General features: G+C 34.9%; 1 protein-coding gene and 1 pseudogene across 2 annotated transcripts in view; both read right to left on the bottom strand.

Moving 5' to 3' along the window:
* Positions 1–26,398, bottom strand: part of Ppm1l (protein phosphatase, Mg2+/Mn2+ dependent 1L) — a 351,730-nt gene that overhangs the window by 321,640 nt on the left and 3,692 nt on the right. The window lies entirely within an intron of this gene.
* LOC147825311 (ras-related protein Rab-9A-like) lies at positions 3,507–26,397 on the bottom strand (annotated as a pseudogene). Its single transcript, XR_015441133.1, has one exon. The product of XR_015441133.1 is annotated as a ras-related protein Rab-9A-like (transcript).

Here is a 26,398-nt window from a genome sequence, read left to right as displayed (position 1 = left end):
ATATATTGTTTCTTAACATAAATATTATTTATATTTGAAGTCCAAAGCCTATATCATAATTAAGATAAAATTCTAGAAACAGACCTACTAAACAAAGGAACAAAATAAAGATGTGCATTATCACCACTATTTTTAACATTTATAGAAGTGTAAGACAATGAAATTGAAAGAAAGAAAAAATAAATACAAAAAATAAAAAGAGGCAAAAGTATCAGTATTTATAGCTAATAAAATTTATAAGAAGAAAACCTATGAGAACCAACTGGAAAAACTATTAAAAAGAGCAAGAATTCAGTACAGTGGTTTTCCTGAATATATATATATTTTTAAAAAAACAAAACATTTTGTCACAAAAGATCTCATTTATAAAAGGAATAACCAAAACAAAAAAGTTCCTATGAATAAGTTTAATGACAAATGTCAAATATCCACATGAAGAACTTTAGAACTCTAATAAGTTATAATAGAAATCTATGGAGGATTAATTTATCTTACAGACTGAAAATTAAATTTCTCTTAAAGTTAAAAAATTATTTGTAAATATTTTAATTTTGTGAACAATTGCTCATGTCTGTTGATCATTTTCCTATTATGATATTGATCTTTTACTGACCAACCTGTAAATGTTCCATCCATATAAAGAAAATGCACTCTGTCATATGTGCTGATATTATGGCTTGTGTCTAGATGTCCCCCCAAAGCTTCATGTGCTCATAGGTGGGAGTTTGGGGAGATGGCTGGATCTACGGTGTGTGATGCTGGGATTTGAAGCAAGGTATTTTAATTACTATAACTTTTATGTTTTAAAACCTAAAATTTTCCTGGCTTTTATACAATGTTCTTTTTAAATCTGATGCTTAGAGTCTGGTTGCAGAAAACAATAAAATTTTGTTGGTATTCTTACAGAGACTGCATTACCTTTATAAGTTAACTTAGAAAAATTGATAATTTTATAATACCTGGAAGTAAACTTTTAAAATTCTTTCCTATAAAAATGTAGATATGTAGATCATTAAACACAATTCTAATGACTTAATCACAGGTTTTGAATACCTCACACAGAGATTAAGAGTGCTAGAGTAAACAAACACTATAAATCTTTCTTAGAAAAGAGAAAGAAATATGTATGGAGTAAAACAAAACATACTCCCCAGTATTAGTCTTCAAATATGAGAAACAACTTACTAATTGTGCCAGAGGCTTAGAAAGTTTCCAGTGATCATCAGAACAACCACAGGGCCAGATATACTGGTCAGAGTAGTTTCTTCATAATACACCCTTTCCCAAACAATCACATTTGTTTTTCAAATTCTAGCTTTTTGATCAACACACCTTTTCTTCAACAGGTAAAGTTTATCTGGGCTAACTAAAAGAAATATTTTACTTTTAACCAACCAACAATTGATCTATTAAAAAATTCAGTGCTTACTATATAGCAGGAACATAAATTAATGTTTGACAGGGTGACTATACAAGGAAATAAATTTGCCTTTGGGTAAGACAGCATGTGGAAAAAATATTTTTTTTTTTTTAAAAACCATTCGATTAGTACTGAGTCCAACCTTTTGAGGGCTGCTGAAAGATAAGCTTTGCAGTCTATAAATTCCTTTCCCTTTACTGGGAAAACAGAATATGGTAACCTGACTTTACTTTACAGTGTTCTTTTTTTCTTTCCCATTTTCTCTTTCAAACGTAAGTGCTATCTAATATCCATTAAAGCTCTCATGTTTTCTGCAAGATATTCTTATTCCCGATTAACTATTCATGTAGTAGAAGATGGTTTGCTTGCCTCTGCACAAATTTTTGCTGTCCATTGTCAGTATCAAGTCACATTTCAACAACCGTATAACTCCAGTAAATGATAGTATATGTGAATGAGACAATATAATAGATAAGAACAGTAGTAAACTTTTTTTTTAAGTGGAGAAGTTGGATGTACCTCAGTAGTAGAATGTGTGCTTAGCATGCAGGAGGCCTAGGTTCAATCCTATGCACAAAAAAAACAGGAGAAATATATATTAATATGGGTACCTATATATAAATACTGGCATATAGGTACATATGCTTTTTAAAAGCAATAGTAGCATTATTAAGTACTCTAAAATTATTAACGTGCTACAAGTAACCTAGCAGAATAAAAACATTATTACACTTTCAAAGGTGTTAAAACCATTATTAGTTTCAAGCAATAGCTGAATCTGTCTTAAGTAGCCATTCAATTATAATATTATCTTCCTAGATACTGCTGACTTAAAACTTAACTTTAGATTGATTGTCTTCCAAATCCTTTTGGCGGGGGGTGGTAATCTTCCAAAACCTTATACTAGAACCATCTTGTCTATCTGTAAAATATTTCTTCAGCCCAATACCTAACTCCCTAGAACACAGTTCTAAAGTTGAGAAACTCCAAAAAACAGTATAAGAAACTGAGATTCAAGAGAAGAAAAAGTAGAAGTATTTCATGCTAAGAGAGAGACATGATAAGTGCTTATTTTTGTAGTGAATCCAATCAACCCCACATTTTTTTCATCCACAGAATTTTGATGTCTCTATTATTTAAGCTCTACATACAGTATAGAGTAATGGTCATTCTCTTCCTGAGAATTACTTTTACTTTTAAAATATGCAAGTACAACTGAACTTCAGGCAGCAACAACATAATGAAATATTTATACCTCAAAGGATGAATATTTGAATTTGGAAGTCATTTGGTCCCAAAGGCTGTTCTGAGGGAGGAGGGCTTTTTAAAGGTTCTAGATTCATGTGGCCTTCTTTGATGATAAGCAGACCCAACTCCTGAATTATGTAAATTTCCATAGTCGCTCAGAAGTTCCACTGGCCCATGAAGAGGTCAAAGTAAATTTTTAGAAAGATTACTAGTTATTCCTAACAATCAGCATTTTGAAAAGCAAAAATTTTAAAACTTTCCATCTACTTTAAACAGTATGAAATTACAGAATGACACAAATCAAAAAACAAGTATTTCTGAAGTATATTTAAAAATCAAGTAAAGGTTAAGCAGGTCATAGGATTAAACATAATAAATAATATGTGAAACATTCAACTACAAAGTGAGAGGTAGGATGGCAAAGCTCTTTTTTAACTTGACAATTCTTCTAGCTGTACATTTTTTAAATGTTTTCAATTTGTACACATAACTTTTGAAATAAAGCACAGAGTCAAAAGTTTAAAATCTAAATTGAGTTTTTTTAACAAAATCAACAGTGTTAGTTTAGAAACAATAAACCCTAGTTTCTTAGAAATCAACTAAGTCTATAAATACATGTTATACATATTTTTTCAAAAATTAGATTAAGAAATAAATAAATACAAACCTTTCCACACAGACCAGAACTGATTTCCCAGTCCAGTAAACTTTCACTGCACAAAACAACTTTGGCACACAGTCAAATCTTCACCATGCTCAGTTTTGTGCAAACCACACTGTTGTCCATGTGCACTTAAACTTTGATAAGTGACTATGACTAGTGTACCATTTCTTTATGTATTGTAAGTTTCTTTTTTTTTTAATGTACTGTAAGTTTCCATCAGCATAGTGTTTGTGGCAGTGCTGAAAAATACACCCTCAAATTAACTTTAGAACAAAAGTTGAATGAGACAAACTTCTAAAGTTCAAAGAACTGTTATGACACCCTATGGAAGAAAGACGTCTATGAACAAGAGATAATAATATTTGGCAAAATGAAATGAATAGCATGAGAGAAGTGACTACTAATTGGTACAAGGTTTCTGCTTGGAGTGAAGAAAATGCTCTAGAATAAGATACTGATGACAGTTCCACAACTTCATGAATATACTAAAAACTAGTAAACTGTACACTTATAAAATGGTAAATTTTATGGTACAGTAATTATGTATCAATTTTCACAAAACTAAATACTTACCAAGAAATAAAATGCTAGCCAAAAAAGTGAGTAATAACATTCCTAAAATGCATGTACAGTATTTTAGTCCAGCCATAGGTAGGCACAGAAAGTTAAATAAGACACACGGACAAAGGGAGTTAAAAAAGACACACAAGCAAAGCAATTTCCAGAGGGGTTCAGAATTAATGTGTCCTTTGTTTCTGTTTCAAAAAGAAAATATGCAAAAGGCCTCAAATGCAACCCCCAAATCTTTATTCTTCCTCTGACAGGTTGCCTTCTGAAAAATTACTATTAGCTTTGTAAACCAGTCCAAACAAAAGCAGGGTAAAAATACTTCAGGAAGTTGCCAGTCCTTTGGCCTAATCACTTCCTCCTATTCCAGGAGATAAGTGCACCCAGCACTGTGCAGCCTCTCTCCACCACAGAATTTCTTTCATGTGTCTTGAGCTCTTTTGATCATGAAATGCTTTTTAAAGAAGACATCTAGGAGATCTGTGCAACTAAGCCATTTTCCTTTTCTCTTAGTACAATAGACAACTTTCTGGTTTCAATGGGCTCATAATATTGATGACCGAAACCAAAGAATACATTACCTATTTGGAAAGGAAGACTTACAAAATTAGCCCATCCACGTTCAAATTTAACAACATACAAGACTGAAATTCCTTTCCAAAAGACATGCTTTCTAAAGCAAAAGAAAATAAAAGCATATAATAAGGCCATCCCTAAAGCTGTATCTGTCATCAGATCTATTAAGAGTTTAGAAGTTATGAGACGCTTTGAATGTCACTAAAGGAAAAAGCAATGTTTTTTACTAAAAAAATAAGGGATAGTGTGGCTCCAGGGATTTAGCTCAGTGGTTCCGTCGCCTGTCTCACAAGCACAAGGTCCCAAGTTCGATCCCTGGTACCAAAAAAAAAAAAGAAAGATGAAAATTAAAGCCAATGGCTTTGCCTTATTAAAAAATAAATAAAAATAAGGGATAGTGACCAGAAGAGAACCGGAGGCAAGAGGGTTTCTGGGGTATAAGGTAATGCTCTGTTTCTTGAGCTGAGTGTTAATTGCACGAGTGCGTTCAGTTTGTGAAAACTCATCAGCTATAGAATTCTGATGTATAATGTTTTCTGGATGAAGAGCAAAGGTCTCATTAATATCTTAAACTAAAACATCAAACTTAAGAGTGATGATGATGATGATGACTAACTCCTAATAAAGCACTAAGGTGCTAGGCACTGTACTAAATCTTTTTATGTGTACTTCATCTTAAACAAGATATTATGTTCTTGTATTTCAAGAAAGGATACACCATGCATACCTTACAAATGTGTCTGTCTACAGCCCAATACTTAGCAGGAGCTAGTATAAACTGTTTGGTTCTTCCATACTACCTTTGACTGAGTCTAAATTCCTTATGCTGTCAAGAAATAAAGAAAAGTCCCTTCACACACCCTAATACACATCTATAGAGTTTAAAAAGAATCAAGCTTTATGCTATTTCCTGCTATTCTTCACTTCTTCTCTACCATGGGTAAATTCATGAGATAGACTAGTAGAGTAACTACTTCCAATCCAAACCTGCCCCACAACTTCATGCAATGAAACAGCTGTTTTAGCAGCCTTTTGTAATGCCAGAGAAATCTGGCAAGACCTACAATTCTTTAAGTAAATTTTTGAATGAGGATCTAATGGGGTCATTTCCAGGTACAAGTACAAAGCAAAATAATAACCACTTTCCATTTTGTATCCCAAAGATTTAAGATCAATCCCTACCAATTTAACTTTTGGAATTAAAGAAATTTTGTTATACTAGCATTGTATTAGAACAAACTATATGCTACTAACATTTAAATTTCTAAAAACTATCAAGCACATTCTCAACACTGAAGGATTCTTTACATCTTTTAACTCAAATTAATCTTAAAAACAGCTACCATGTACGAGTGCCTACCATGTGCCAGGCATCACTTTAAGTGCTTTACATGCATATATTAATTCACTTAATATCATAACAACATGATGAGGTAAACAGTTACAATCATTTTGATCTTTCACATAAAGAAACTAAAAGAAGGTTGAGAAACTTATCAAAAGACACACAACTAAAAGGTAGCAATGTTTAGACTTGAAGCCAGGCAATTACATGTGAGAGTCCACAACTTCAGCTACTGCACTCCACTGTCACTCACCACTGAGTGGCTGATATTATCCCTACAGTAGAGAAGAAGATACTGAGTTCAGACTGTGTAAGTTACTTTCCCAAAGCTAGACAGCTAGTAATGAATGGACCTGGATTCAAAAGTAGGTCTCCAGGATTTTAAAGCCCATGCTGTTTCTATTCCCTTCCCAGCCTGCTAGAATCAGTGATAAAGCACAGTGGATAACCTGGTTCTCTGCAGTAAGCTGAGAACTGAAAAGAAGCCATTTAAGTCATATTTCCCAACATCACCTCTTTCTTTCTCTTTGCTTCCAGATCTTTTGTATAATGGAATTTGCTTTTTCAGAGTTTAGGTAGCTTTTTCTTTTTCAGCAGAAAGTAAAGAAGAGAAATGTAATGATAGAGACATATTAGCTGTAAGTGACTACCACACAAAATAAAACCAGGAAAAGCATTTTTAACTGTTTATTGTAAAAAAAAAAAATTTAGTAAGTAGACCAACTAAACCCTCTTATTGTGGGTTATGCACCAGAAAATGATAAAAACATTTTTCATACCTTATTCTTTACCAAGCATGATCTTCACTATCTAATCCAAGATCTTTAGATCGATTTGAGAGAACTTCTAGTCCCAAAGCCTTTAGAGTTCTCAAGACAGGTTTTCTACAAGGACATGGTTTCTCAATCTTGGCATAACTAAAATTTTGGACTGGATGATTCTTTGTTGTGGGAGGCTGTCCTGTGAGATATATTTTGCAGCATTCCTGGCCTGTACTCACTAGGGGCCAGTAGGACAACTGTCTCTCACATACCTCATGGTTGCAATAACCAATATGTCTCCAAACACGGCCACAAATCTTCTGGGGACATGGTATGGGGCCATGTACCTATTGAGACAATTCTAGTAATTCAAGTTACTCTTGCTTTTGACCTCCTCTCACTTTTATTCTCGTCTGTATTATTCTTACCTTATCTGTATTATTCTCATCTATGCTACTTGCTTTCTAAACATTCCTATTTGTTTTGTATATTCAGATAGGTGCCGTGTTTATACTTTTATCTGTCAAGTAATTCACTGTGGTTTGTCTCAAAATGTCAAGTGACCCAGAAATACCTTTTTTAAAAGTGCATGATTCTAAATAAAGGGTACATGAAAGTTCCTTATACAAGCTGAGCAGCCCCACTTTGAAAATCCAAAATTCTAAAAGCACTAACATGACACTCATAAAGTCAGATATTGAATCTCCAGATTAGGAATGTTCAAATCGTAATGTCTATGCAAATATTTCAAATTCTACTCCAAAATCCCGAAACACTTCTGCCCCAAGTATTTTGGATAAGGGATTCTTAACCTGTATTAGTCTCATAGCTTTTCTGTTAAGTATGAAATTATGCCAACATTAAAAGTTTATACATGAGAGCTTGCCTGTCATCTACAGTATATGTCATCTGCAGTATTGAACAAATCTGAGTTCTTAAGATGTAATCTATCCTCACATGGTTTACACAATCTTTCAATGTGTGCCACTACATATTGAGATGGTAATGCTGTACAGTTCTGAATGGTAGCAGTTTCTGTATGCAGCAGGCTGAAATATTTTGATGAACTGCTTAATTTTTGGATTTTATTTTTTAAGTTGTAAATTTATTTTCTGCAAAATAAAAAAATAATATTAAAAAAGTTTAAAAATATATTAGAAATATGGGAGAGAATATTTGCAAATTACACATGATAAAGGGTTAATATTCAAATACATGAAGAACTTCTATACTTCAACAACAAAAACAACCCAATTAGAAAATGGGCAAAGAACTTGAGTAACATCTCTCCAAACATGATACACATAGGGGCAAAAAGCATTTTTAAAAATGCTCAACTGTGCTAATCACTACAGAAAGTACAAATCAAAACCACAATGAGACATCACCTTATACCCACTAGGATGGTTACTATAACTCACACACAAAAAACAAATAGAGGAGAAATTGGAAATTTGTGGAGAAATTGGAACTCCTGTGCATTGTTGATAGGATTGTAAAATGGCACAACTGCTACAGAGGCAGTTCCTTAAAAATTAAAAACAAAACTAACAAATGATCCAGAAATCCCATCTCCAGGTATATATCCAAAGCAATTGAAAGAAGGATGTCGAAGAGATAGTTTCACACTCATAATCATAGCAGCATTATTCACATCAGTCAAGAGATGGAAGCAACTCAAATATCCAATGGATAAACAAATGTGGTAAACGTATACAATGGAGTATTATTCAGTCTTAAAATAGAAGAAAATCAATCCTGTCACAAGCAACAACACTCATATTTCCTAAGGACATTATCTACCTGAAAAAAGCCAGTCCCAAAGAGACAAACATTGAATGAATGATTCCACTATATGCAGTACCTAAAGTAGTCAAACTCATAGGAACAAGAAGTAGGATGGTTATTATCAGGGACTGAGAAAGGGAAAAGAAGTATGGAATGTTTAATAGGCACAGAGCTTCAGTTCTTCAAGATGAAAAAGTCCTAGACATCTGTTACATAATAATATAAATATACTTTACTGAACTGTATACTTAAAACAGTTAAGATGATCAATTTTGTTATGTGGCTTTTAATCACAATTAACAATTTTAAAAGACTATATTAGAAACTATTTAGATTAAATCTTTACAATAGGAGAAATAGAAAGGTTACCAAAGACCCTTACTGTAATAATCTTCTTTAATTCCCTATGGTTAATTTGACAAACATTTATAAAGGACCCACCCTGTAAAAGATACCACGGTAGTACAGAATATCTGAAAGCAGACCATATAATAAGTGAATAATAAATCATAGGCATTATGTAAATCTAAACAATCAAAGCCCTAATTCCTAAACAACTTAAGGAAGGCAAAAATGTTTTTCAGCTTATATTCTCTACTGACAATAAAAGTCTAATCTAATCTTTGAAGAAACATTTTCAATCTATGCGACCACTTTTCTCTGGACAATTGCATAGGTAGAAACAACACAATGAAACTCCTATTTCCCACAGTGGAAGCATTAAAACAGGTAGCTACTGGTGTTACTTGTTAAGAATAGATTTTGATTTTCAATATGAATCATAAAGCTCCCAAAGTAGAAAATGTTCATTTTGTACATGAGAATTCTACAGTCTTCATGTTGAACATAGCCTAAAATGCTGTATCTTTAATCAATATATATCCTATATCTTTTAACAAAATACACAGATGTATACATATATGTACATATTATTTCTATATAAGTAATATGGGTGAAAGAAACAACATTTTGTAATATATATGAAATATATATAGACAGAGAAACGGATATTAGGTAAAAATTTAATATTTTTATTCCTTGCTATGGTATTCCTACATTATCAGTAAGCTACTTTCTGTTCTGTTGTGTAACTTATCTGATGATTATCTTCTCTGAACACAAACCAAGAATGTCTGACTTTAAATTTCAAGTCTACAAATCACAATTTCTTCCCACAGGCAGCTGAAATTATTCATTTACATTTCCTTACTCTTTAATATTTACTAAATACTATTATAATTTTATACTGCATGATTCATTAAGGAGGGAAATTATAGATTGAACTTGATTTTCAATTGAGCTGTAAATGTGTTTTCATAATTATTTGAAAATAGATGCATGTCTAATATACTATAATCCATAACACATCTTTTGAAAGGCAGACTGAGTTAAATGTAAGAATGTTGCCTTGCTTCCTCTAAGGAGCCAGCCCCAATTCTCAAAACTTTTGCCTTACACCAGAAATAATCACCTGTCAAATTGATGAAAACCACTCGTCTAGGATATCCTTCAGAATTCTATATATTTAACCTGCACGTTCCTTGGTCATTATTTAAAGGGTTCTGGATGAACCATAAATTGCAAAATGAGAAAAACAAAGAAAGTAAACGTAAGTGAATGGTGTAAATAAATTACTTTATCTCAACTTAATCCCACACCCATAAACTTGACATATTTGCCACAGATAATCTACAATGCTAGAAACTGAGATAACAGCATAACCCCTACATGAATGCTTTTCCAAACCAGAACTACTGACACACACAAAAAAAGACAAGACAGCGTGATACAAGGAAGAGCACATCTTTTAGAATCAGGCAGACAAGAAAAATACTTTAATCCTACCTCTACCACTTGGCAATTATGTAACCCCAGTAGTTTGAGCTTTAGAATAACAACAGCTGCCTCCAAAGACTATGAAGATTCAGTAAGAGACCACAAAGATTCAGAGAAAGCTCCTGGCACATGGTGGGCAGAATGCAAAGCTCTTCAGATATAAGTGATAGTACATGAAGTCATACAACTTGTAGTTCCCTTTCATTTGTTAGGGATCATTATTTTTAGAATTATTATAAGATATCATTATCATTAGAACACAAGCACCTAAAACAGTGCAAGCCATATTTACAGACTGAGAGATATAAAGCTCAAGGAGGTTGAGGAAAAAAAGTATCTTAAAAATGAACAAAAGCACAAAATTAGTGACTGCCTGCAGCAGATCATACATTCAAAGAAGGGAATAATCACTCAAAGTTCATGCATGATTACTTACATGATCAAACGGACTTCACAACAGAGCTGGAAAATGAAGGCAACCTTGAAATAATGATAAAACGCAGCTATGGCAAAAACAGTAAGAGCTTCTTAGAGGATAGAAAGGACTTAACAAGTCACAATAGCAAGAACGATATCCATCAGGTGGTAGTGTATAACAAAGGAACCAAATTTGGTGTAGCAGAGTTTTGTGTAGAGGAAAAATAGATAGTTCAAAGTAGTCAAAGATGCTATTAGGAGAATCCAAAAATTTTTTTCAGAGAAATAAATCAAGGTTTCTGGAAGAAAGAGATTTTTTTAAAAGAAATGATGCATAACCAGTGGATATAGAAGACTAACTTATCAGAGTCTTTATTGGGTGGGCTGAAGAAGAGAAAGACCAGAAAAAAAAGCCAGATCCTACAGAAAAATCAAAAAAGATGAATAGTCAGAAAGCCTCTGTCACAATCCTAGCATGACATAATGAAAAGCCCAGTAGGATGGTGCCAGTATGACTACAAAGACAGAGACAAGGATGAGGGGCAATAAGGAAAGTCTCACAGACTTGCATGTAGAGGGAAGAAGCAAAAGATGCCATGCAAGTTTCAAGAGTGGGAACTCGAGAGAATGACCACATCATGAGAGGAAGACAAATCTTTGCAGAGGAATTTACTCCAAGGTCAAAGAAAGCAAATTAAGTTTCACATTTTCATCAATGTAACCCCCAGAAAGAAAATATTAAGACAGCACACAGAGATGTGGTCCCTGTGCTCAGAAATGATGACTATATCCATGGAAGCTGCAAAGATTCTCATGAGACCAGCACGCTAAACAAAGAGTATTCCTCAAAATCCAGATGCCTGAAGGAAAACAAAGGCCCCATAAAGTCAGAGATGGAATAAAAAAATATATAAGTGGTATCATTAAGGCCAAAGAGGTAAATCCCCGGAAGACAGAAGTGGTCAAGAAACTCAGATCCCACAGAAAAATCAAAAAAGATGAGGGGTGAAAACAGCCCATCACATATAATAATCATGAGGCTAAAACTCAGGCTGGAAGTCTCAGATGGCAAGAGGCAATGCGTTAAGTAGCAAGAAAGTAGAACCAGGGTATATACAGTGCAAGCTTTCCAAGAAAACTTCCCAAGAGTAGTCTCATTCAGATTTTTCCCCTGGGATACAGAAAAGGAAACTTTAAGAATCAAAATAATCTGATGATACAAACTGTCTTTAATAGTCCCAGGCCCTATCTCTTTCTTTTCTGCTCTCCTTATTCCATCTAATTTCTTGGTTATCTTGCATAATCTCCTAACACTTCTTATTTCTAGGCTGTAGTTCTGAGTCCCTCTCCTTTCAGTAAAAGAGGGTTATGTCCAATCATTCCTTTCTCTTTTACCTCTTTCTTTTACCCCATAGGGGCAAAGACAAAAGTCAGATTTTTACAAGATAACCAACATGGTAACTGTTCATCTCTACGTCTTCAAAAGAGGGCCATTTTCCAAGAAGTATAGCAACTAGAATGACTAAAATTTCCAGATATGGAACAACTGTAATTCTCACACTACTGATGGAACTGTAAAATAGTAAACCACTTTGGAAAATAGTTTAACTGGTTGTCTTTAAAAAATTAACATACATCAGCAGGATGTGGTAGTACACACCTGTAATAGCAGCTCAGGAGGCTGAAGCAGGAGGATCACAAATTTGAGGCCAGCCTGGGCACTTAGCAAAAACCATGACTCAAAATTTAAAAAAAAAAAAAATAAGGACTGGGGAAGGTAGTTCAATGGTACAGTGCTTGCCTAGTATGTGTACGGACCTTGATTCAATTCACAATAACACAAAAAAAGTTAACATACACTTACCAGGATGATCCAGCCAGTATTTGCCCAAGAGAAATGGAAAAAATGCCTATACAAAGACTTACAAATGAATGTTCATAGTCAAAAACTCAAACAACTCAAATGTCTACCAACAAGTGTACAGTTAACAAACTGTGACATGTCCAGACAATGGAATACAATTCACCAATAAAAATTAATAAACTCTGACCACTATAAGAATTAATTACATATTGATTGACAGATGAAATAATAGATGTCAAAATGAGTGTGCTGAAAGGAAAAGGGGCCAGAAAAAAAGTATATACCATATATTTCCATTTATATAAAACTTCATAAAATGAAAATTAGTCTAGAGTGACACCAAATTAATACTTGCCCAGGGATGGAGAGAAAGGGTCAGAAAAGGACAGAATACAGGAATAACCAAAAACTATGAATAAACTTTTGAGAGGGTCAAATATGTTCATTTTCTTGATTTTGGATAGCTTCATAGGTTTATACAAAACTGATCAAACTGTATACATTAAATATGTACACTTTATTGTATATTTGTCATACTTCAGTAAAAGAACAGGTGGGACAATTGGCAAACTTTGAACTTGGACTATGTGTTAGATAATACCTCTCAATTTTAAATTTTTTGAATGTAGATCCCCTTATCTCCATAACATAAAGCCACTATGAAGGCAAGGAATGAGGATTTCTCTCTGGTAAAGTGAGAATATCATTCAGGCACTCCTACTGTTAACCTGTTATTGAGAAGAAAAGAAAACTAGCTATCTTTTCATCAAAGAATTTCCTCTAAAGCAATATTTTCAGAAAATATGCCTGCCTGTACTCTAAATCTGTTTGCATTACATAATCCTTTGAAAATAAACAATTTCTGTCCCTATGTACCTCCATGAACCAATGGGGGTACGTGACTCTAATATGAAGGTATAGAGCGCTTCCTGGCCACTGGTAGGATCCCAGTTCTTTACTCCTAGGAGTTCAGGAGTTTCCACTTGGATCTCTTAGATGTTAAAACATACATTACAAGCTTCATTTCCAAGAATTAATTTTCTGCTTTGTGAGTCTTGCCCTTAGAAAAACCCATGATCAGACTTCTACTAAAAGAGATTAGGCCTGAACGTAGCCTATCAGATGCTCAGAAAAGTTGTCAGAAAGGCAGAAGAAAGACCAGAATGCCCAACTGATCTCTCTTCTGAAATCACTGAAGAATAAAAGCCCCCGGGTCTCACATCATAGGCAAGAAAGAAACAGAAAATATGAACTTTTCTATGTATTTATGAGAACAAATTACCAGGCTGAATGCCCATCTCTGTATTCCCATCTGGTATCAAAGCTATGGCTGGCACTTGGATTAAAAATAACACATTCAATATGACATTATAATTATCTTCCTAAAATTGACTTTTAAAATTATTAGGATAAATTAATCTTACTCCTAATTCCAAAAAGGTCACATTTATTTTGCTTTGTATCTTTAAAAGTCTGAAACTAAATTTCCTAGAAATGATCACACACAAAAATATATAATATGCTCTTCTTACAAAAAAATCCCTGCCAATGCATTATATATTCTATTATCATACAAAGGAAGAGTGAAAAGGTACCATTCAAAAATCTACACAAATTAAAGATACTCTTTCATATCATTTAAAACACTATAAAACTACATTTTATATGCATATAATTTATTCTCTACATTATTTTGGATATTATACATTTATAACTACATATAATCTGAGTAATATGTGCAAAATCATATACAGTGTTCTTTATGGGCAACTTGAGGGATCTTTCAAGGAAAATTTTGACTAGACATGATTTTGTATTTTATATCAACTTGGACCTTGCCTCATTTAAAATAGGACATTACAGGGCCAGGGATTTAGCTCAGGGGCGCCATATCTGCCTTGCAAGCACAAAGTCCTGAGTTCGATCCCCGGTACCAAAAAAATAATAATAATAAATAATAAATAAATAAATAAAAAGGAGATAGATAAAAAATGGATAACCAACAGAAGACATTTGTAATAGTTCCACATGCACCAGTAATATTAACTAAATCTATGGAATTAACAGTCAGAGAGAAAAACTACCTTGTTGTTCCATAGGTCCCTGAACAGAACAGAGAGAAAACCTGAGCCAGAAACCCACCTTTCAGTAGTTTGTAAGACTTGTTGGGACCTTAAAATATGAAATTTGTATCTCAGTACATAAACAAAACCATTCCTAAGCCGATCCAAAAATAAGATGGCTTCCCCCTCTTCCTAATGCCCTCTACTCCCGCTATGTCAGTCTTATATACTTTACTGTAATATTCTCCAATGAAGTTGCTCAGGTCCAGAACAAGGAGCGTTCCCAGCCAACATCTCTAACCCCTCTCATCTGCATGCTCCATCCACCAACCATTCCTACTTCCCCTTCTTCCTAGGTAACAAAACTGTAGTCTTGTTCACCTTTTTAGACTTCCAGGCCCTCCAGAGGAGGCCTGGTTCCTCCAGACCCAAAGTGAATAAGGATGGGTCAGAGTTAACCATGTTGATTATCTACCCATGGCCATATCCATGGTTTAAGCACACACATGAGAAATACCTCTGGCCTACAAGATAAGAAGAGTACTTTCTAGGAAGATTTTCCTCACCCTTAAAAAAGACACGGGACAGACACAGTTTCTTTTTCATTTCTCGGGGTGTTGTTACACAAAGATGGCTGTAGCCATCCTGAGTAGCGACCATATCTTGCAACTGTAAGGGAAAAGTGAAGGAATTTCTGAGGCATTGAACTACAGCCTTGAAATCAGCGAGGTGCTAAGTCAAAGTTCACTTACTACAGGCCATTGCTTTTATGAGATAATTATGTCTAGTGTTTAAGCTCCTACTCCTTGAATTTCCTGTCACTTCTAAGCACAAACTTCCAAATAATGCACATCTAGATGTACAGCTCAAATGTACTCTCCCTGTAGCAGAAGCCTCTGATAGTGAACATAAAAGACAAAACCAACCAATCTGTAATACTAGAGGAGGACATTTCCTTTATTGTCAAACTAGATCTTCACAAAGGGGAGCTGCTACTGATCATCTGTACACTATTCTTTCTTTGGTAGAAACTACTTTGTACTCCTTTTCTAAGATGAGCATTTCTTCCATAAAGATGATGTAATTATTTAATATGGGAGGAGAGGGAATTTTTAATTATAGTAGTTTTACTGAATTAAAAAGAGTTAACAGCCTAATCTTAATTTATCTACGTTGAGGCCAGACTAGAATAAATGGCCTTCAGCCAGAGGACTTAGTTCACATAAAAATATTAATTTCCTGAGAAAAAGAATTATAGAGAAGAAAAAAATATTCTCTAGGTACAATGTGGAATCTCCTTGATGAAAGTCTTTAAAAATAGATATTTCATGTAGCTATGAAGGCTCGGGCACTATATTTGGATTATGTGGCAATTCAAAATCCACGCCAGACCTATCTTAAGAGAAAATTTATCTTCTTTGTAAACAGAAATTCAGAAAAACATCTAAGCATTAAAATAAAAGAGAAGTAAATGCTTCTTAATGCCAAATTCCAGAACACTTGTATTTATCATGTATCTATACAAAGCCATTGTTATAGAAAAAACTCACTGTATTATTCTAGGGGGCAAAAAGAGAAAAAGTATGACCAAAGATTCTATTCTATCTCAATTTTCATAAAATCCTAATTTATTTGGCTAGAAAATGTCCAGTGACTAATTTATCTTAAAGTTAATTTATTTAATTAAAAAGATAAATGAAAGCACTTACTAGAATACAAGTACTTATCAGAATACAAGTTTTTGCCTGATGGCAATTCCATAACCAAGAGAGTTTTTTTTTTCTTCTAGAATAGTCAAGTTTTTATTTTAATTATAATTAAAGTCTTGGTCATTTATTAGCTCTAACTTACATATTTAAAGAAACATTAGACAGCCGTTACAATTTAGAAAGGCAAGGTGTCATTATCAAGTAAATCAATGTGTCCCTTCTCCCACCAACAAATGAAGCAGTGACATACATTAATATTATTAGATATGATACACTGCTGCAAACCCTAATTCTCTTCTCCACCCTCGTGTTTACCATGTGTGTATGTGCGAGTTGGTTAGAATGCACCAACCATCTAACGATCAACAGCAGGATGAGTTAGGCTTGGGCTTTCGGTGAAGACTGACGGTGTCTGTCTGAATCAAGTGATCGGACCTATCCTTGGTGGCGAGAACTCTTCCAGCTGCTTCCTCAAAGGCTGCTGCAACATTGGTGGCATCTTTTGCACTTGTCTTAAAGTAAGGATAGTAGCCGGTGTCCCTGCACCAAGATTGGGCTTCTTCTGTAGACACCTGCCGTTCGCTTATGTCGACCTTGTTGCCCAAAATCACAAAGGAAAACTTTTGGGTGCTTTCACATCTGCATAATATATGAATTCTTTCTTTCAGTTACTCAAGTTCTGGAAACTCTGTGAATCATCGACACTAAAAGTAAGCAGGCAACAGTCAGAACCTCTATAAAAAGGCGTCCTCAGGCTTCGGAATCGCTCTTGACCAGCCATGTCCCAAATCTGCATGGTGACAAAATGTCCACCCACCTCCAGATCTTTATTTAAAAATTCCACACCTATTGTATGGAAGAGCTGGGCATCAAACTTATTAGTTACATATCTGTTCATAAGAGAACTCTTCCCAACTCCACCAACTCCAAGGAGAATTACTTTTAAAAGTGATGATTTTCCTGCCATTATTAATTTTAGGAGCTTTGACTTCAGAACCCTTAATAACTCAGTTCAAGCATCATTATCTCGTGGCCACACGGAGGACCCCCGAGAGCTTCGGGTCAGTTCTCCTGGCTGCACTGAAGATGGAGAGTGGGTTGGGGAGCGGGCGTGCAGGAGGCAGAGGCGGCGGTGCTGACCTGCTCCAGCTCTAGCTCAACCAAGAGAGTTTTTTAAAAGACAAATTTTAGATTAACAACTTTGCTATGTAAGTGTGGGACTAAATATAGACTTTCCTAGTAAAAATACAATTAAAATTTATTGTGACAGGGCATTAAGCCTCCATTCACATTTATTATGACCAAAATATGGAATATTAATTTTGAAAAGCAAATCCAAATAAGTGTTCATTTTTCCAGGGAAGTAGCAAGGATTGCTGACTTCATAATCTACATATAACAGGTCTTTGATTTAGCAACATTTGTCAGCTGCTCACACAAAAGCAAGACAAGAAGGGCAATAATATGAAGAATACGGCCAAAAAAGACTAGGAATCACTGTAAAAACTAGAAACATTTTCATGTTATTGTAGGCCCACAGATGCTTAGCTTAAGGAGCAGACAGTTCTTTGCACACATTAGAAAATGCTGTCTCTCTACCTGGTATTGCTGTGACATGTATATCTTACCCTAATGTATACCATAGCCCCAAACTTACTTTCAGGGGCCCAGTGTCCCATAAAAGACAGGAACTTCCTTCCCTTCTAGGAATGGAGGAAAAGAAGTCTCATTATTAAGACTCAAATACCTCTCTTATTCTATAAAAGTTGGAGGCAGCTAAAGCTTCATTAAATTGGGCCATATTCTCCAGAAATAGAAAAGGAGAAAAAAAACATAAAATATCCCCAGGGAGGTGAAGTAATCAAGTCTTATAGATTCATTTTTTATAAGTATTGTATCTTCACTCAAGTCCAGCTTTGTCATAGCACAGACTTCAACTTCATTGAAAAGGTATAAGTTTATTAGTATACATAACTTTTATTTGAGTGAATATCTACTGAAAATGCTTTGTGTTTTTTAAAGGACAGGCTATAACCAAAAGAAAGCTACAAAAGATACTAAATACCATGAATTATTTACAAAATGCTAGTTTTCTTTGCCTATTTGTACTTGCCCCTTAAAGATTCATATTAAAAATAGATTATAACTAGCCATCACCACAGCCTGGACTTGACTTAAGGTTGGCTAAGAGATTAACATATTAAATAGCCTTCTGGAATGGAACCAGGACTCTCACCTAGTCTAACTAAATACATCAACTCAGTATGATAAATGAGAAAATAATATTTTGCTGGGGGTTTTTTTGGTACTAGGGATCAAACTCGGGACCTTGTGCTTACAAGGCAGGCGCCAGAACCACTGAGCTGAATCCCCAGCCCTATTATTTTAATTAAAATTAAAATCATATAGGTATTAGAAAATTATTTTCACCCTCAAAAAGGAAAAAACTGTCATTGCTCCAGTATAAAGGAAATTGTACATACACATACAAACTCCTATATATTTATCCTAAAGTCCACTCTCTGGTACTTAATGTTTTTGTTTTTGTTTTGTTTGGTACTCGGGATCGAACTCAGGACCTTGTGCTTGCAAGGCAGGCAGTGGAACCACTGAGCTAAATCCCCGGCCCTGGTACTTCAAAGTAAATTTAAAAATAAATCGTTTTTATGACTGTGACTGGCTATGTTAATTCCACTATAATTTCCATGCAAGCCTCCTATAAGCCAACAGGCAAAAATATTATTTTCTGTAGCAGAACAAAGATTAGGAATACATAAGAATGCTGTCTGAATGTGAAGCAACACCTGCTCTGACTTCTGACTGCAATTTTTTCCTAACTACAGGACTTTCCTAGGTAATTATAAGATCCACCTACCAAGGTCCGTAGAGTAGAGTTTTGAAGAACAACACCACACATCACAAGAACATCACAGTCATACAGGAAAGTCCTATATTAAGCAAAATGAGAAGACAAGGCAGTATCCACCTATTTGTAGAGCTTCAACCAGAAACAGCACAGGCTTTGGAGGCAAATAGTTCTGTCGGAATCCCAGTTTCAAATTCTAGCTTCACCTTATGGACTGTTAGAGACCCTGAAGAAATTGCTTAATTTCACAATGCCTTAATTTCTACAGCTATAAAATGGGAATTATACAGTAACTATCTCACAAATTCTAATAAAAATTAAAATTACATGACATATATAAAGCACTTTAAACACTCCCTATATATTACACTCAATAAATCTCAGATATTATTACTACAAATAATAATAGTAATGGTGGCTTATTTCTCCTTTGATCCAGAAACCCAATTCTGAAAATCTACCCTAAAGAAGTTATCCAAACTACAATAAACCACCAAAATATTTATTACAATGTTAATGACAATGGCAAAAAGTTAGAAGAAATTATATATCAGGAAGCAGCTGAATAATTTTTTCAAATATCCATTCAAAAAAATTACTCTATCACTAAAAAATTAAAAAATAGAAATATAAAGTAGAAAAATAGAAATAAAAATATAAAATAAAATGTAAAAAATTATAGAAAATGACAGTAAGCTTATAGGATTATACAAAGTGAAAAAAACAAGATATTAAACTATGTGTACATAGATCTTTTCCAAATGAGAAGGAGACAGAAAGTTGGAAGGAGCAGGGAGGGAAGGGAGAGAAAGGGGACAAAAAAGAATTAAGATGTGTTATGTGTATGTACCAACTCCTCACAATGAATGTAATCATTATGTACTGCAAACATGTACTAATAGGGGAATGGAAAAATATAAGAATCAAGATAATATCATGTACAGGTACAAATTCCCTATGATGAATGTGATCATTATGTATACCTAAAATGTACCAATAAACATAATTTTTAAATGTACTAATAAAAATAAATAAAAACCAAATGTACATTACTACTATATAAAATTATATTTCAAATGCATATAAAAATGATCAGCAAGTAATACACCAAAATCATGACAGTGAACGTAACAGGGTGATGAGATTTGGAGTGACTTTTTTTTTATACTATTATATATATTACTCTTATGATTTTTTAAATAATTTATTTTTAAATGTTTTACTTTTTGCAGTTATCAAATATTCATTAAGTAGGATCATTACAATAAAAGTTAAACTATACAAAATATGGTTCCAAAGTGTTTAAAAACCAAAACACAAATTAAGAATAAAATAACATATCAAATGTTAACATTCATAAACTGAGTCACTAATGAAGGGATCACACATATCTGAGACTGAATGATATTAAAGATCGGTAATATTTAAATTACTATCAAGGTAATGAAATCATATTTTAAGATTTCTTCATTATTTTATGAAATCATTTAAGAGAACTAAAGCCATTGTGCAGTTTTTCAGTATTGAAAAAGCTACACTTTCTAACAAAATGTGCAGGTAACAAAGTAAAATAACAAAAGCCTTTCTAGGCTGTGATTTAGCTCAGTGGTTCTACCGCCTGCCCCGCAAGCACAAGGATCCGAGTTCGATCCCCAGTACCAAAAAAAAATATTTGAGGGGCAAAGGCCTTTCTACTTAAATAAGCCAGATATTATGTATATAATATATATTTTCATTACCCTAAAAGATGTCCATCTAGAAAAGTGTTTTACAAATAATGTTTTACATTAATGGAAATACTGTTTTGTTTTGTTTTTTTGGAACCAGGGATCGAACTCGGGTCCTTGTTTTACAAATTGGGGAACTAATGGACAATGAACATTTTATGACTCAGAAATGACTAAGTATAAGGGAGAAACAAAAATTTGCAAGTAAACTCACTAATGTCCAAATGATGCTCTTCCATCCAACAGTGCCACACTGGGAACCTGAGTCCAGTGCACCCACTTTAGAGCCACTGCAAGCCAGGGTTCCTCACAGAGCAGCATCATTGGAGGTACCCTCTCTCTGTGAAGGAAGCAAGAAATCTGCCTTGCTTCAAATTATGGCCAGCAATTAAATTTTAAAAGCTACTTTTCTGCTCATGAAAAGCAAAGGGAAGTCAGGCATACTGGCACAATCCTATAATCTCAGCATTCTAGGAGACCGAGGCAAGAGGATCACAAGTTTGAACCCAGCTTGGGAAACTTAACAAGAACCTATCTTAAAGTAAATAAATATATAAAAATAAATTTTAAAAAAGCAAAGGAAGGCAAACAGGTCTCTGGAGGCATCCGGACATCAAGAGAATCACATGAATTTGAGGCTAGCCTGTGTCCTCATAGAGAGTTCAAGGCCAGCCTGAACTACATAGTGAGACTCTATCTCAAAAAACAAAATTTTTTTAAACTATATCAAAATATAGACAGTACTCAAATATGAAAAAACAGTGAATGGGCTTTTAGAAAGATCACTATTCAAGAATGGCCACTCTAAACAAATGGGGCTACCTGCCTCTCTTCCAACTGGACCTGCATTTTACTCCCTCTGAACCATTTCCACACTTTTTCTTCCACCTGTAATCTCATCTTCCCTTCTTCCTTCCACTCAACCTCTGTCTACTGAAATGCTAGGATAAAACCAAATGTCAGTGGGACCTCAAAATGATACAAGATTCCCCAAGTTCCCTGAGACAGGCCATCACACCCTGATGGGTAGTATACATGCTGTAGCTCCACTAAATGCAATATCTTTGTTTTTACAGCTCTATTGTTTTTAAAAATCTCATCTCTCCAAGTAGATAGAATTCTCCCTGAAGGCAGAGAATATACCAGTTTATCTTCGGACATGACACAGAGCATAACCCTGTTTTTCCCCATATTGTAGCCTATACAGAAAATATCAGCTTTGTTGAACTGGATTTTTTAATAACTTGTTCCGAAGATACACCAAGGTCAGCAGTCAGCCTCGTACATTTACCTACAAAGAGGTTCCAAAGGACAGAAGAGGGGATTTCAATGAAAGAACAATATTTTTTGCAGAAAGTTTAATGTACCGTTTAAACCAAAATTCATCTAAATTTTCTCTTAACCCACAAGTCATCTATCCAACTAAATCCTAGGCCTGTTGTGTATCATAATGTAGGAATCATTTGCTAACCTCAAATGTAATATCTGAAAAGCTGATCAATCACTGTTCCACTCATAATTCACTTATTTATAACTCTATCTTACTTCTGAAGGACTCAATGAAATTTACATAAATATATGTAATACGACAAGATAAAATAATTTTTCTAAAGAAGAAAAAGAAAAGTGAGAAAAAGAAAATTTAATGTAGGAACAATAAGCTGTCCTAGAAGTGAGGTTCATGTACCAAATGCATGACTTCTATAAAAATCTCCATTATTTCCTAGAAATAGCTCAGAAGTTTGGCTCTTAATACTTCTAGCAACCAAGAAGGCACAGGATAACTCAATCTTATGATTCAGCATCCTTAAGATAGAAATAGAAAGGTATTAGAGTGCTACTTCTCTCCTCATCTTCATAAAGAAGATACTATATAATGTAGCAATGTTCACAACAGCACCCTATGAAAACATTCTCTTTAAGGCCCCGGGATTTAGCTCAGTGGCACCACTGCCTGCCTCTCAAGTGCAAGGACCCGAGTTCGATCCCCCATACCAAAAAAAAGAAAACACTCTTTAAGATCTCATCCATCTAAATAAAGTCACAGCATTAACAAATCCAGAGATACATATTTGTCTAGAATCTAGTCTAGTCTAGTCTTCAGCATTAACAAATCCAGAGACACATATTTGTCCAAGAATCCTCAGTTGAATAGCCCCAAAGAACTAACAATGATAATCCAACTCATTAAAAGGCTGAAGTACAAATCAGAATACCAATGTATTAATCACTTTCCACTCATAATAAAATTTGCACTTGATGCCAGGATACTGCTTTCTCAATGCCTCAATATATAAACAGAATTCAGAATTAGTAAACAAAAGTTAGAACAAACAGAGAAAGTTGGGAATAACTAATGAATTATCCCTGTCCAAGATATATCTTTCTAGCGACCAAAGTTGTGGTTCTCACAAGTAGTTTCTCTCTCAAAACACAGACTTCTGGGTTACTGAGCTTTCTTCTTCCATATCCTTCTCTCCATTAAGTATTTCTCCACACAAGGTATAATACAACTGATGAGAGTGTACCTTACATGCATTATTATCTTTATGTTTTAGATAGACACTCCCAGATAAAGCTTCCTAAGCAATTTGCCCAAGGTCACACCTAACATAAAGCAGAGCAGAGATTTAAAGCCAAAACTCAAGTCAAAGCTTACGCTTTTAATCTTGCACTAAATGATGTCTTCTTGCTGTTTTGCCGTAGACCTCCCACCTCCCAAAGTGATTTAAATGCCCCTCGTCTGTGTTCTCATAACACCATAAACACAGCATGGTTGTAATTTTTGGTAAATGGATCTATCAACTCTCTCACTAAATTAAATTTTTTTGATGACAGGAGTTATCTCTCAGGATCCCTTATATCCCCAGAGTGCTAGCTACTAGCCAAATATTCAAACTAATTTATCCAATGGTTTAATATAAGGATCAACAAACTAAAGGTCTAAAACTAGCCAGGCTTAGCAAGGTCATAACTTCTCCAAATATCAGTATCTGATACAACAAGGATACACAAGGTCCCTTCTGGGTGTGAAAAGCACTATAACTATAAAATGGGCCGTGGTATTTTATGTCCTATCTTATTGGTGTGAATTACTAAAAATAAAATTATACACCTTATTTATCTTCTGTATCATTCTAGAGACAGTCTGTATATGTACACTGGTGTGTATGCATATATCATTTATATATTTAGATAGTTTATAGAGAGAGTACAGAAAAAGATTTCTCTTTCCTGAAATGAGATAACTATCATCTATAGCAAAATCGAACAGTGGCACCCTCCTCTGGTCAATGTTAAAAGAGCTAAGCCTCACAAAAGACAAGAATTAGTGGAATTTTCTTTGAAGGATATATAAAAGAAAAGCGAGAAATAAATAACTCAGTAGTGCTCATTATCACACTCCTTTCTTTATTTTGCCCTAAAACAAACCCAGAATGAATGAACTGGCTGTACATGGTAGGAGGTTATAGAGAGAACAATTATTCTGTTTTCAAGTACACTATCAATTATTTTGCTAACAACAAGCATTTTAACATAAGGCACAATGAAAAGCATTTCACAGTCTGGCTAAAAATGATCATCTTTTCATTTAATATTAAAAAATTTATGAAAACCCAAGTACATGTAAAATATTTTTAGTTTAACAAAAGCATTTATCACACCCTTTTTCTGGATGATATATTTACTAGATACTACTGTAAATATTTCAATCTGAAACCCATCTGGGCCTCCAACATTCAAGTTTTAGAAAAATCAATTTAAAGAAAAAAACATTTTTAAATTACTCAATCACACAAGCTTTCTTTTTCTTTTTTTTTTTTCCGGTACCAGGGATTGAACTCGGGTCCTTGCGCTTGCGCAGCAGGCGGCAGAACCACTGAGCTAAATCCCCGGCCCTAATCACACAAGCTTTCTAAAAACATGTCAAGGTATCATACACAACCACAACTCAAAGTTTTACGACTTTAAAATTACATCTAAACCTTTAAATTAAAAGTAAAACTGTGCTTTCTAAGACCAGAATCAGATTATCATTAGCCAACAATTTTAATATAAAAATATATAATAAATGCAAGCTTATTAAATGATTTACAAATGAGAGACTCTCCGCTTCCTACACTCTCACTAAATCTAGGCACATAAAATGAAAATATGGAAATTATGACACAAGAAAACATCACTCATTATACTGGCAATCTTGTCATTCAGGTATATTTTTAACCAGTGTCTCTTCCTTTGATTTACTTTCATCTTCTCCGTGGGGGAGGGGGAGCCCCACACCACACAAAAGGCTACAAAATTACTAGTGAGAAACTTTCATTCTGAAAGTATAAAAAGGCTAGGGTGGATGGAAAACAGCAAAAACCAATTTCAGTTCTTGATATCAAGTAACTTTTGTTATTGTTTATCTTTTTGACAAAGTTGTTTCATAAGGCGGGTAGACACAGTACTGTGGAGAGCTCTGCAGATGCTAGGTGGAAAATGCAGATAAGCTAACCAATTGAAAGTTTCTCAATATTTACCCAAAACCAAGGCCAAAGAACAAGCAAACACCTGAAAGAGAATGACATTCCGTACAGTTCCCTACAGCCCACCCACAGAGCAGAGGACAGGGTTTTTTAAAAAGAAAGAAAAGAAAGAAAAAGGGGAGCATGATGCAATGTAACTTTGTTACCAACTGTCCACCTGAAAGAAATAGGGTGCCTGGCTTGATACTCTGCAGCACGTCGATGCGACCACATTTACCACTCACTACGCCCGGGCCCAGGCCCAAGTAGGGAAGTCAGGACCCCAGGAACTCTGAGCCCTAGCTCGCAACATGGGTGCCGCAGATATGTGCGAGAGACATCTAGGCTGGCCTTTAGCCTCATCTTCTGCTCCGGAATGAACCCAAAAGGAATCTAGAAGCAAGGAGATATTTGAGCACCCACGCTGGCCAGGGCGCAGGTATAAGGTTGGGGCAGCGGCTGTAGTGCAGATACAGCATCTCTGCAAAGAACGTCTCGGTCCCGCGCTACGATCCAGATACAGCTAAACACCGTTGGCCCGCACAGTGCTCCTGTCAGGGGGCTCGCTATCATTTGCAAAGTTGATGGAGTTGGTAAGAAGCTCAGGGCTACCCCAGAGCAAAGGCGAAAGTCACAGCTTCCTTCAAACTCAAGGAGACTCACGCTAGCTACCCTGCAGATTTTAATCTCTTTCCCTAACAGTTCATCAAAGAAATGGTCTTCCTTCGTTGCGGCTACTGTGGCGTCAAACCCTAGAAAGGGTCACTGAGGCCCAGAGTCAAAGTTCACTGGAAATACCATTGGTTCTACCTGAAAAACAAGCACTTACGCTGGGTTCGGGCCTTGGAAGCCTAATATTAAAACAATTTGGGGTGGATGTCTCTACTCTAAACTGGACCCTCTGCTCCGAGAGCCCTCCATCCAGAAGTAGTTCGGTAATTTGAGTCTCGTTCGCCCAGACACCACGCCCCATTACCCAAGTCCTACCCTGCTGCCCACGCGATGTCCTGTTGTTCACACACACACACATTAGGCT

This window comes from Heterocephalus glaber, unplaced genomic scaffold (genome assembly GCF_053883595.1).
Source record: "Heterocephalus glaber isolate CG9 unplaced genomic scaffold, H.glaber_assembly_v1.0 deba00001504, whole genome shotgun sequence".
Taxonomy (NCBI): domain Eukaryota; kingdom Metazoa; phylum Chordata; class Mammalia; order Rodentia; family Bathyergidae; genus Heterocephalus; species Heterocephalus glaber.
Note: the sequence above shows the minus strand (reverse complement) of the source record. Positions and strands in the feature narration are given on the sequence as shown.